The following is a 14,062-nucleotide window of genomic DNA, read 5'->3' as shown; positions in this document are numbered from 1 at the left end:
ATTCATTATATTTACTCAACCTTTTAGTAATGTCTTGATTATTTAATGTATGTTTGAATAAATTTGTCATGAAAACGAGTCGAGTGGAGATTATTATATACAAAAAATAAATAGCAACTGAAACTGAAATTCAAATTGAAATGTAAGAACTAAAATAAAAAAAAAATATTAAAAAAATAAAATAATAGAAAATTAAAATCATTTTAAAAATTCAAAAAATAAAATAAACAACTCACCCACAGGACATAAAAGTACATGAAGAACACTCAATAACAAAACTGCACATGACACTCTTACAAAAACAAAAGTTTTGCAACTGAACTGACTTCTTTAAAGCAATAAAGTAACGCAGGTGCATATTTGCAACATCTCTAAGCCAATTACACAGAAGAATGACTCTCTATCTGCCTCTGCCCTGTCATTCATTTTCCATCTCATTCTGCACATTGGCCCTGTCAAACTGCCTCGTCAAGGTCAATTGAAGGAAATGATGATATGCAAACACTTGCACAGGCAATTTATCAAACATCCCCGTTTACGACTCAAAATTATAAGAGGAATGCTGCTTTTCCCAGACACAATCTGACATTAAGACGGTGCAGCAATTTAGCACGTAGCCGCATCTCTCATTACAATTATAGAGTTTCCACAGCGGCGGCGGCTAATTGATGTCCCGATCATTCATTATTGAATGGCAGGCACCTCACAGCTCCAGCTGATTGTTATTCTTTTGGCTGGCTGTCATCAGGGCTTCACTGAAACCGTAACCTTGCTGTGCGAGAGTGTCGCACACCTTTCTAAATCGCCATCCCTGACAAACGGCTGACACGTATTGACCACATAATCTTTAGCGAGGGGTCAGAAAGTGAGAGTAGGCTTTTTAAGATCACGTTACATTTGTATCAATACTCCCGTCTTCCATTGCTTCCATCGCTGGCTTTGTGTTCAAAACACCATTTAGAGTTGCATATGGAAAGCAGCCTGGTTGGGTTCTTCACCCTGATTAAGTAAATGAGAGGAAAAACGCAAAGCAAATTAGGGAAACGGTTGGCCTCAAAATGTCCTTGGTGGAAGCAGTCAAAGTAGTGGGGGAGAGAGCGAGTGTGTGTGTGCGTGTGTGACAGAGGTCTGCCCTGCCCCTTGTACAGTATGGACGAGGCCTTTAAATTGCTTCCGTCAGTGGCGCTGAGTAATGAGTGTGATTCTAATCGGAGTTCCTGAGGCCAGCAGTATTAGTCTTCATCTTGGAATGGCCCTCCTTGCCACCCGTGACATCTAATGTAGAGCAGGTCCAGGCGTAATGAGAATCCATTCCACAGCCCAAACGCTCACTTCTTTTCCCTACACTGCACAGGAAGGGTTTGGTCAGGACACCAAGGTTATCGCCCCCCTAGCTCTGCCTCCAACCACCATTACATATTCAAGGGCTAGAAAATGACTACTATTGTGTGCTGATCCCAAAAAGGCGAAACCTACCTTAAAATTAGGGATGCAAATACTAAAATGTAATTGATGATAATTGATCATTTTCCTGCAAAGATTAGTGACATAACTTTGCAAGCCTATATCAGGGTATTTCCTGGGTCAAAAAAAAAAAAAGATTGTATTATGATTAATAACTTTGGTTAAAGGAGAACTCCGGCCAATTTTAACATTGAGCTCATTTTTTTGTAAATTTGGAGTGCTGTCAGTACAGAGAACAACGACAAAAATCGGTTATTATGTTATCCTCTTTTTAAAATTTGCACCCTGTTGACTTCAATGGGGCAAGTTTTAAACCTGCTTTTAGCCTCTTAACATCCTTGATGTGTCATTACAAGTGCCCAGCTAATGTGAGTGATTCCTTCAGAGTGATCACGGGTGAATCTGACTGCAGTAGATGTGAAAGATATTAATAAAAATGATGTTTATTCAGCCAGCGCACATACCTGTATTTACATCCTGTTTTCGGTCGAAGCCCACAGTAATCGATTGTCGAGTTCACGCGCATAGGTTTAGTACGTACGATCATGCGCCCGAACTCGGCAATCGTCTACTGCGGACTTCAACGGAAAACAGGATGTAAATACAGGTATGTGCGCTGGCTGAAATAACATCATTTTTATTCATATCTTGCACATCTACTGCAGTCGGATTCACCCGTGTTCACTCTGAAGGAATCACTCACAATGGCTGGGCACTTGTAATGACACATCAAGGATGTTAAGAGGCTAAAAGCAGGTTTAAAACTTGCCCCATTGAAGTCAACAGGGTGAAAATTTTAAAAAGAGGATTTTTGTCGTTGTTCTCTGTACTGACAGCACTCCAAATTTACAAAAAAGTGAGCTCAATGTTAAAATTGACCGGAGTTCTCCTTTAATTAACCTATGCAGCTGCTTTGAAAATGTGATCAGTTTTTGAATTTTAATCTGCACTTTATATAGACAGATTAATCAATTAACACAATAGTTGTCAGCTGTAGCCCAAGAGAAAATACTATGCCATGCATGATTTACATGAGCTTTGTGATGCACTGCATCACATTTAATATAAAGAGCCACAGAGCTCAACATTGAAGGGAAATGACTCATAAAATACATTATAACTACATTCTTCTTGTTTAGTAATGCAAGAGAATTTCACTCATTTTCACTTTTATTACCGTTTGCTGAAAAAAAAAACACTTCTCTCTTATACTTCCCACTAATTTAGCATATATAAAATCATATACAGCGCAAATTATGCAAATACCTGTATTTGTTTTCTTTAAATGGATTAAAGCATGTTATCATCCCACACATACACATACACACACACACACACACTCATTGAAATTAGTATTTTATTTTATTCTATAAAGAAGTGCCATGATTTGTGGCTCCGTATTGATGACTCCATAAAATCCCATGGATACATCCGAGCCTCCATGCTCACCATTAAGCAGAAACATAAAATGCACACTTCTGACAGCCCTGACTCAGAGTCTACGCACACAGCCGTAAAACAATACTATCTGAAATCATGCAGCCCCTGCTGGCTGTCAAAAGCCCTCATGCACACCGGGGCCAAATCTTTACAGATGCAAAGGATCCTGGGTGCGCTCAGTTAGCAGCGAGTAAATTGCAGTGGAGCTTTGCATGGCTGAATACCTCAACAGGTCATTCCTCTCTGTCTATCCCCGTTTGCCTGCGTTAAACTCGCCACCCCCCACCCCCCCTCACCCTCAACCATTCTCTCATCCACTTCCCAGCTTCGTCCATCCATCAATCACTGCACTTTGTCAGTGCCGACTTCATCCAGGATCCCGCAATCACGGCGAGAGGGAGCTGGCGCAGACACCTCGCCGCTAGGGAGCCGCTCAGCCCCCATCTGCATCTGCGACTGACGTGCGGTCGTTCGGGGCCCTGACGCACGTCACCTTCTATTGCACAGGCAAGCAAAAACACTAATGCCGAAGCTCGTCTCCTCACCAAACTACTCACTATCTCTCGCATGCACACTGACACAGACAAACATATGCAGGCAAGCACACACACATGCAAGCACAATAGACAAAGTCAGGTGGAGAGAGAGTAAGCGCGAAAGAACAAGAAAAGACAGGCAGCAAGAGAGAGAGGGGGAGAGAAAGGAGGGAGAGGGAGGTGGAAAGTAAAAAGAAAGGTAAGAGAAATCGAGGGTGGCATTGAGAGAGAGGGGGAGGGAGAGAGATGTTTACTGGATTTTCTGAAACAATTGCTACTCAGGTCAGGCGGCAGCTCAATTTGTCTTTTCTTGCCCACACATCAATAGAAATCACACAGAGAAAATGTATCACTAATTAAGGGCTCATCAGGCCCGTGTCAGCTGTGGTTTAGCTGGAGAGCAGCGGAGCTCTGAAGAGACTTCTAGTGTTCTGCGCTGGCTCCTGCAGAGAAACACCACTGACAGGAGCCCGCTAGACTAGCTATGCTAATGTGCACCATTTACTCAATAGAATGGAAGAAAAGAGTTGTGTTGTGCTTTCAGGAAGATAACGATAATGAAGCTCGAGAAACAAAATGGATTTATTCACCACATAAATTACTTAAAGTATAATGCACCATTTCACCAGAAAAATTTCACCTGAAAGTGGCTACTTACCAAATAAATAAATAAATAGACATGAAATATTGGCTTGAACTGAATCGTTGTATTAGATAACTTGTAACGACTGTGGAGAGACAGAACATCGTTTTCCTGAATGAGCATTCACATTTACAGTGTGGCCCTAGACAACGGTCTTTATTCAGAAATATCTGACCACTGAGTGACAATCTAGTCCAGAGATTTGTGTAATATTACCTAACATACATATATCTGACATATGTACTCTTGCAATGCATAGGCTAATATGCTAAATGCTACATTACATTTGTAAACCATTACAAAAAGTACTATGGTAATAACATAGTACAGTGATGGTATAATATGCTAATACCATGTTACTTCAATATACATGATGGTACTGAATAAAAAAAACATACTTGTATACTATGGCATCTACTTTTGTACTCTGATTTACTTCAAAGGCTGCCATTTTATTACCGGGAAATATTTTTGTAAGTGACAAAGGCACAGTGCACCCAAAAATGAAAATTTGCTGTAAATTTACTCACCCTCAGGCCATCCAAAATGTAAGTGCCTTTAGTAGAACAGTAAAGAAGATTTTTAGTTGAAACTGTGGTCCTTGGTGATACAAGTCAATGGCTACCATCACTTTGAGGGTAAAAAAAAAAACATATACAGGACAAACTAAAGTAATACCTTTTGCTCCTGACGATACATTGAGGTCTTATGAAGTGAAAAGATCAGTTTTGCAAGAAACTGAACATTATTTACAACATTACTACCTGTAATCCACAGCACTGGCAAACGGCCCTGAGTGCGTTTATGACAGTCTGGAGCGTGAGCTTCCTGTCACAGTATGACATATGCGTGGGAGCAAACGTTCATCAAAATGGTACTTGTGCTTATCCTGGATGCCGCAATCTATATCAAAAATTAAGATTACATTTCCTTGACGAATCTCAATTGGGAGGATTAGCGATTCCCAACGTTTGAGCCCCTGCTCATACGTCATTATGCGACAAGAAGCTCGTGCTCAAGACTGCCGTGAACGCGGCTGTGGATTACAGGTAATATAATGTTCGATTTCTTGCACAGACCAATCGTTTCGCTTCATATCACCTCGATGGATCATCAGGAGCCACGGATATTTATATATTTTTTTTTTTGCCTATATATGTTTTTTGACTCCCAAAGTGACAGTAGTCACCAAGGACCACGGTTTCAGCGAAAAATCTTATTTACTGTTCTACTGAAGAAAAAGGGTCACCTATATCTTGGATGGCCTAATGAGTATGATGAGCAAATTAACAGCAAATTTTATTTTGAGGTGAACTATCCCTTATCTGTAATAACTCTGAAGGAGACTGTGGTTATCATCATGGCAAATTTCATTAAGGCCTGGATATCAGCATAAGAGCCATAAACATGGAAATTTATTTTTACTTTTGATGTTTTCATTGAACAATAATCTCCCTAAAGAATTTTCCGAGAACCAAAGTACTTTAATGGTTGTTTTTTTTAACCTGAATGAAAAACAAACAACAACAACAAAAAAAACACACAATGATGGATAAACAGATTCAGTTAATCTTCGGTCCAGAGCTGTTTGCATTCAACACTTCTAATTAGACAGCAACCAAATGTTATTGTGAATAGGATGGATATTATAGAATGAGCTAGTTATAAATGGGGCCTGTCAAACCTGCATTCAGCGACCAAATGAGTATTCTCAGTTCACTGCCCACATCTGAGCACGCCCCAACCCTGCCAGACAACTAATGATTGCTATTAACCATACAGTTAGTGATGATAATCAAGAAGGGAAAAAAACATACTAACTAAAGTCTACGCTAAAGAAAAATACCAAAATTAACCCATGAGGAAGGCAAGGCCTCCTGCAGGGAATAACAAATGACAGTTTGGCTCCAGCAGCGCGGACTGAGAAGATCTTGTTTTCTACATAATTAACACTTATTTGTGCCTTTAAAAAACGGATTGTAATGTATAATTATCAGCATTCGGCAGCATTAATTCAGCTATTACACGCTTGGTGTTAGGTCTGTGAAGCCGAGTGTAATGTTATTCACAGATTACACTGAGAAAACCCTTCAGACATTCAGCTGAGCCGGGCTTAAGTGACAAGCCGCCCTAGCTGAGCCTTTTATTAGAACACAAAACAAATTTCTCATATTAATTAACTCTTGTCTCTTGCTCTCCCCCACCCCACGCCACTGCTACGGTCCCGTCTCCTTCCTGATATGCGAGCTAAGTATCTTCCTCTGTCCTGTTAGTAGATTAAAAAAAAAACACTAATAAACGAAAGCCCTATTTACCAAGTCAGTTCCACTTTAGTAAATCTCTTACCCCTGCAGAGCTTTTAAGTCTGCCAAAAACAGGACATTGTGAAGACGGAAGAAGGCATGTCACTCTCCACCAGCCGTATTAGGACATATTTGCAGAACATTCAGATTTCATCCAGGTCTTCAGGTTGTACAGGAGTCCTGCACTTGGGAAGGGGGGAGGTGTCGCTTTTCAATGGTACGCGATAAGATTACACTGAGCCGCTAACCAAATGTGATTGGTTTAGCATGAAATATTAAGTTGATGGAATAGGTCTGGTGCTGTGCCTTTGACAGCGGCGAGGGCATGATATTTCATATGGCACTCATAGTCCAAACATCAGATCCGCTGCGACACTAATGCAGGGTGATACGGCAGCGGAAACCCACAAGACACTGCCCTCACCTCTGTCATCTATAGTTCCTCAGACACCCGGATCAAATATCCATATCCGTCCAACAGATGAGATCATACATACATAGATAATGTAAAATAATTCAAGAATGAATGATTTGACATTGTGTAGGTTAATTGTCACAGTATCTCAGAAACTATACGTTTTTGAGTCACAAGCACAATTAAACATGTATAGTACATTTTGGTTTTGTCAGTTCCAGATGTTACATGCACTTACTGTAGTAATAACAGTAAATTCGACATAATTGCATGCAACTAACCCTAAACCAAATTTATGTTTTATGTGATTAATCGTTATTAATCGATTTGAAAACACTAATTATATTATATTATATTATATTATATTATATTATATTATATTATATTATATTATATTATATTATATTATATTATATTATATTATATTATATTATATTATATTATTGTCACGATTGGTTTTCTATTTTGTTATTCTGTTCTGTTAGTTCTTGTTTTGCCTACTTCATTTAGTTCTGGTTTCATTTGTTACTGAGTATCTCATTGTTTGTTTCTATAGTTACGTATAATTATCACCTGTCAGTCATTATATTAGTTTTGTTTTTAAACAAAAAAACAGGGACTTTTTGTTTAGTCCCTTGTCGGTTCTCATTTCAGTTTTACGTTTGCATTTTCTTGTTTGTGTTCTATGTGTTTGTTATTCTAAATAAAGACTGTGTGAACTCTATCACTGTACATGCTGAAGACCACCGTTACAATTATATATTCTATTCTATTCTATTCTATTCTATTATTATAAAAAAATAATAATTGATAAAATTTAATAATTTTGTATGTATGACCATTTTTATGTATCCCTTTACATTTTAGGGTGTTTCATTAGAGGATTCGGGTTTCATAATTGTTTTGATGTATAAATTTTCAATTTCAATTGCAGGTTCCTATTGTGACAACTTGCCCCACATAAATTAACCTACACAAAGAAAAATTTGCTGGAGTAAAATGTGACAACTATCCCCGATTTCCCCTATTTGAACAATACCATTAAAATAACTGTAGCCTAGACAATAACAGGCCAGAGAAAGACAACTGTGGCAAAAATCAATCCAACCCCACATGACATGTCAGCCGATTTGAGATGCACATTCAGATAAATGTGCAAACGCAATAAAATAACACCAAAAGGAAAACCCCTTTATTTTCATGTTCCGCGAAGAGCAAATATGAAAAAAGGCGTCAAAATAATGAAAGATTGTTTATGTATTCTGGCATGAAATGGGTTAGGTGTTAGGAGGGAGTGGAGCGCGAGAGAAGGATGGACAGCGCTGACAGCGGCGTATTCATCCTGCACGCTACAGCAGACGTCCCGCTAGTGGTGGTCGACAGAGCAATAAATCAAGGGCTCTCCATGCTGTACCTACAGCTTATTACATCCACCATGACAAATAAATAATAATGCCTGTCAACACAGGCCTTTGCTCAAGGATTGAGCCAGAAACACTCTTGCTCATCACTCCAGATCTTAAGTGAAAACACTAGAACAAGGGAATTGAAGGCCATGCTTTACTGAGCTTATGAAAGCTGCTGAGGAGGAAAAGGGTGTTGGCCACAGAGAGGAAGAGTAAGACGACACTGTACTAGGAAAAGCAGCTAGAAAGGGAAAACGATCCAGGTCAAGCTGGATGGATCTCGCGTCGTGGTGGACGAAGTGGTGGACGAAGTACACAAATCAAATACTTTAGTAAAAGTACAGATACCCAAATAAAATATTACTCAAATAAAAGTATGCAGTACCACTTTTCAATTTTACTTGAGTAAAAGTTATGTTTAATGTACTTAAGTATTAAAAGTAAAAAAGTACTGATAGTTGAAATGTTTATTTTGTAATTTAATATACATGTATACTTATTAATTTTATACTATTTATTTTATATACTCCTACTGCTCACAATACCTGGGGGAGGGGGCTGCTGGGTCTAACATCATGAATTATTATGAATTGTCAAGTAGCCAGCACTTGTCAGTAAGGAAGTTTAGTGGATGCAGATACATAATATGTAATGTGTGTTACCAAACAATATAAAAACAGATGTCACATAGGGCTAAAAGCACAACATTTTAAGAAGAATGCTATGCAAACATTCGAGTGTTATATCATTTGAAACTATGCATGTGCATTAATGTGTGTTAATTTAAAGTTATGATGTGTTTTTTTAACCTAAAGCTTACACTGAGACAGTGATGTGGCCATTTTCGCATTTAAGCATTTCAGTGGGCATTTCATCTCACTCCAATTACAGCAGATTTGACTATTGTGACCTGAATATGATTTTCATTTACAGTAATCAATCCTAAAATTCGCAATTAGAATCTTATTTTTTGCACCTTCAGTCGCGCGCACACTCAAGCTCTGAAGATCTCCCGGTTCTTGGCTCATTTTGAGTCAGACTTGTGAACTCAGTTAACTGGAGACTTGCTCTGAATGGATCATTGAATCAGTGAGTTGTTGGATCAGTCCAATTCGTGAATGAATCGTTGATTTGTGAACCGATTTAACTGGTTCATTGAAAAGAACAGGTTTATTCATGATTTGGACATTGCTATTGAGAGGGTGACGATTTCTTCAGTTCAATTTTTTTTAAATAAAATATAGTGGAGTAAAAAGTATGACATTATGCTAGCAATGTAGTGAAGTAAAAGTAAAACTTTCTTAAGTAAAAATAAAAATACTCCAGTAAAGTACAGACACTTGAAAAATGTACTTAAGTACAGTAACAAAGTAAAAATACTTGGTTACTGTCCACTACTGATCTCGGGTTAAGAGAGAGAAAGAAAAGAGGGTGCCCTTGTGCACTACACAACCATTGTTGCTTATTCAACTGAATAGCACCTTGGGGAACGAGGCTAAATCAAAAGCTTTCACAGCTAAACAGAAACAGCAAACAGAGAGCAAAACAACATGCCCGTTTTAGGACCCTATCAGGCCTTCAATTTCCACCAAAGCAAATAGTTCTATTAATGCACATAAGAGCCCCTCAGTACACTCGTACGAAACAACGCGGCACTGATGTGGGCCAAATAAAACAGATACTGTGTGGGGAACATAAATGAAAAAATGAAACATTGACTCTGTTAAGAGATCTAACTGTGGGACACACGAGAGGTTTAAGGATGTAAACACCACTCTCACGGGAGAACGTGGGTTCAAATTGGAGGCATTACATCAAATTCAGGGTCAGCAGGGATCATAAAGGAGGCTCAGAATATCACGAAGGCTTGCTCTAATTTAATTCATATACTTTCACATCAAATATTACTAAGGCCCTCATAATCACACATTAATAAGCAGATATTAAGTAAATTAATTAAAATATATTTTAAAACAAACTTATGAATATTTAATAAATAGGCATGTGATTATATCAAATTTCCATGTTAGTATTATCACGATATTGAAATAAGTTGTCATACTGCAACAGGTTTAATAACAAAAAGACCTGAACATTTAAATACATTAAAGCAACAATGTATAAAGTAAACAAATTAAAGTGCAAAATAAAGAAAAATAGGTAACACTTCACAATAATGTATCATTAGCTAACCTTATGCATTTAGCTAATATTAACAATGAGCAATAGCTACATTTGTTACAGAAGTTATTATTCTTTGTTAATGTTAGTAAAAAAAATACAACTGTTAGTTCATGTTAGCTCAGGTCCATTAAATAAACCAGTTACAACTTTTGATATTAATAATGTTATTAAATGTTGAAATTAACTAAGATTAATAAATGCTTTAGAAGTATTTTTCACGTCAGTTTACGTTAACTAATGAATTAACCAATGGAGCCTTAATGTTAAGTGTGACCGAACAATAAAGAACATTTTCAAACAATATCTAGGCCATGTTGTAGTCGCTGATTTATAAAATTTTAAAATGTAAAAATGTTTAAGTGTGAAAATAAATAACCTATTAAGCCTAATTATTTAAGTATTTGGTGCTGTGATGAACACCACTGTGAATACAAAAATCTGAATGGCTGTTTAAAACAGTGAAATACTGTTCAGAAACAGAAAATAGCGCAGCTGCTTTGTTTATGGGGTTACCGTGGAAACGGGTGTTATATAAATGAACAAATAAACAAAATATGAGTGTCATACATACAGTGCCCAAAGCCCTCTATAAACCAGGCCTGCCTGACCAGTAAAAACCAGCAAGAACCCCCTCAGCCTAGAAATTTTCACCAGGTCCTTTTGCGAAAGGCCTTGTTTTAGCATGTAGGCGTGACTCAGAAATTGCATGCTTTTCCATTTTACCTCGCTCTTAAACGCTAGACAATTTACTTAATGTTGTCCTTCAATAAAAATTAAAAGCCCCCCACAACATGCAAGGAGAGCTGAGGCCTATAAATCACTAAACCCACATTCTGCTTCTGCATGGCAGCCTCTCCTGCGCTCTGACATTTGTGTATGACTTGAAGTGTTACAAAGGAAATAAAGCCCTGATTAAAGAGTTGGCTGTCATAAAGGTTAGGGAATGGTAAATGGAGTCTTCCATCTTGCCGGTAATAGGAGAAGAGCTGTTAGGCAGCACAAGATGCTGATCAGGACTCCTGTGCTGCTCCTGTAGGACTCACTCTGACATTAATCACTAAATCACCAAGCCATGCTTAATTGCAAGTTGTATATCACAGCGAAATTCAGGGGTGAAGAGGAAGGATAGTCATTATTTCTGCGTTTGGATGTAGGGTGTTTTGCGTTTGAACCCGCCCGCACATCTGGGACCTCCCTCAATCTGACAAGGAAAAATGAAGTGTACTGTAACCTCTTAATTAACGCAACACAACGACTATTTTTGAAGCGTTAACCAGCCTCAAACCCAACTCATCAATTCTCAGACTCAATCAATCAGACATGGTGAGGTCTGGTCTGACTATTTAGGTCTGATTATGACGTTCATATTCAGACAAGTTTTCACTGAGTGAGCTGGATCATGCTTATCCAATGATAAATAAATGTCACTGTGTGTCAAGACTTCAGTTTTGACAGAGTCAAGACCAATTGACTCAAAATGCCACTCCAACAGCTTTCATTAGAGTGCAAGAAATGATCCAATAGGTAATATTAACAGTTCTGCAAGTAGGCACTATGTGAATGCAAAGAGGCTATTTTTCTGGATAAGCCGCTGTCATTCATTCATTCATTCATTCATTCATGGTAAACATGTCAAGGGACAATTTTGCCAAACAAATAATTCAAATAAAATAAAATAAAATAAACATGCATACATACTCATGGTTCCACTAATCAATCTCAACAATAGGGGTAAAGAGCAAGCAAACACTCTAGTGAAACTGTCTAGTATGTGTTCACATTCCTAAACATTAAAAGTCCCAAGTAGTGAATCCCTATCAAATGTGCCTGGTTCTAGGGGGTGCTCAAAAATATTAATAAAAAAGCAAATATGATTGATTTCACTTTAAGAAATACAACAACAAACACAATTATTATTATTAGTAGTAGTAGCAGTAGTAGTAGTATTGTAATCATTATTAGTATTAGTAGTATTACAGTATTATTATTGTTGATTAGGCCTATTATTATTAATAATAGCAATAAATATCTAGCATGAGTTAAAATGAACACATTTCTGGTTTGGCATTGATGAAGGGGTACTTGATGGTATATAAGACAAAAAGATTGGGAAACAGATTAAACACTCAACAGAAAACAGGGTCCAAAATATGTTTTTATTTCAAGTTTCCCTGTTCAGTGTTCCCACACAATGGATTTTAATAAGTCATTTGTGACTGCTTATGAGGTTTTTTTCTATTTCTTTTTTATTATTTTATAGAAATTGCACAACAATAGGAACAATAAAATTACAACTCCTTGCAATGTCCAGCTTTTCCATGATCTAGGGAACGCTACATGCACCACATTAAAATTTCCATTGGTTAACAAGGGAATGTCACACAGTACACCACAAACTGTGAATCCCAGTAAAGTGCGAAAACAATAATCTCTATTCTTAAAATTCCTTTTGACCTCAGAATCACAGTTCTGTGTCCATACAAATGAATGAGTGCCCAACGGTAGGGTCTCGGCCATAGCAGCATGAGGTCAGGGTTTCCAGAGTTGTGTAAAACAGACATCAATCCTGCAAACTGACTGATTCCAGCACAGCGTAGCACCGGTTGGGCCGCAAACTGAAGGAACCCTGCGGGGGCGACCCAGTGATCACAGCAAAGGGCAGTAGAGACCGGGCCGTAAACTGCCTGACCTCCGGGTGGCAGTCACCATGCTGTCGGAATATGCGAAGGGGATTCAACACACACACACACACACACACACACATACAAAGGCCAAATGCCTGAAAAGTGCCTGTCAAAGAGTCAAAGTGCGTTCAGAGTTCACCAAGCGCGAGGCGGTTACGGGTGAGAGAAAGGTAGAACAAAGTAAACAGAGAAGAACAGAGGATGGACGTGACTTCTTTCACCTTTGATTTCCACATGCAAAGACAGGAGAGAGTGAAGACTGTGCTTAATAGTGACAATTGAACTCCTCACGCTAGTCATTTGTGTTACCGGATCAGGGCGAGTGAAACAAATTTGAATGCGTTTAAATTTGAGATGCGGAGACATGATGAAGAGACAGGGAGAGGGACACTCTAGGGAAGGTCACAGGCAGTACAGGGGAGTGGCTAGCGACATCAATCATCTCAATTTGGGACGTTTATTAGTATGCAACTTCAATCTTCCCCCTGTAGGTTAAACAACAAAGCCTTGCTACTGTGTTGAGAGTCACACACATTCAGAGAAGCAGAAATGTTTGAGTAATGTGTAAAATCAATATCGAAACAAAAGATTCCTAGCAAAAAAAATAGCAATGTTTAAATAGTGGCACACTAGTACAATAATAAACAAGCCACGTGTCCAAATATGTCCCTACTTTCCCTAAAAACAGTGTGTCAAATTAGCATAACATCCAAATGTGTGGTATTTATAACTCTTGTGTGAAAAATATTCAGATGACCTTCCAATTCTACTGCGATTCTGAAGTGCACATCCAATGGGCACTTTACTATCAATGAGGCCATGTGACAGGAGTTGTCATAGTGTAAATGGCATTGTTTTTTACGTATGTGCGTGTGATGTAATTTTCGTAATCAGCATAGTACACACATAGTGTACATGTGCAAACCAATTTCTCTAAAGTTACATACTGTGTACACTCAACACGCACATGCGCCTTATATTTTTTTC

General features: G+C 38.2%; 1 protein-coding gene across 1 annotated transcript in view; it reads right to left on the bottom strand.

The window, feature by feature from the left end:
- Positions 1-14,062, bottom strand: part of lrmda (leucine rich melanocyte differentiation associated) — a 294,439-nt gene that overhangs the window by 211,580 nt on the left and 68,797 nt on the right. The gene's annotated exons all lie outside the window — the stretch shown is intronic.

This window comes from Scardinius erythrophthalmus, assembly GCF_964197995.2.
Source record: "Scardinius erythrophthalmus genome assembly, chromosome: 21".
NCBI lineage: Eukaryota > Metazoa > Chordata > Actinopteri > Cypriniformes > Leuciscidae > Scardinius > Scardinius erythrophthalmus.
The sequence above is the reverse complement of the archived record's forward strand: the minus strand, read 5'-3'. Positions and strand labels throughout refer to the sequence as shown.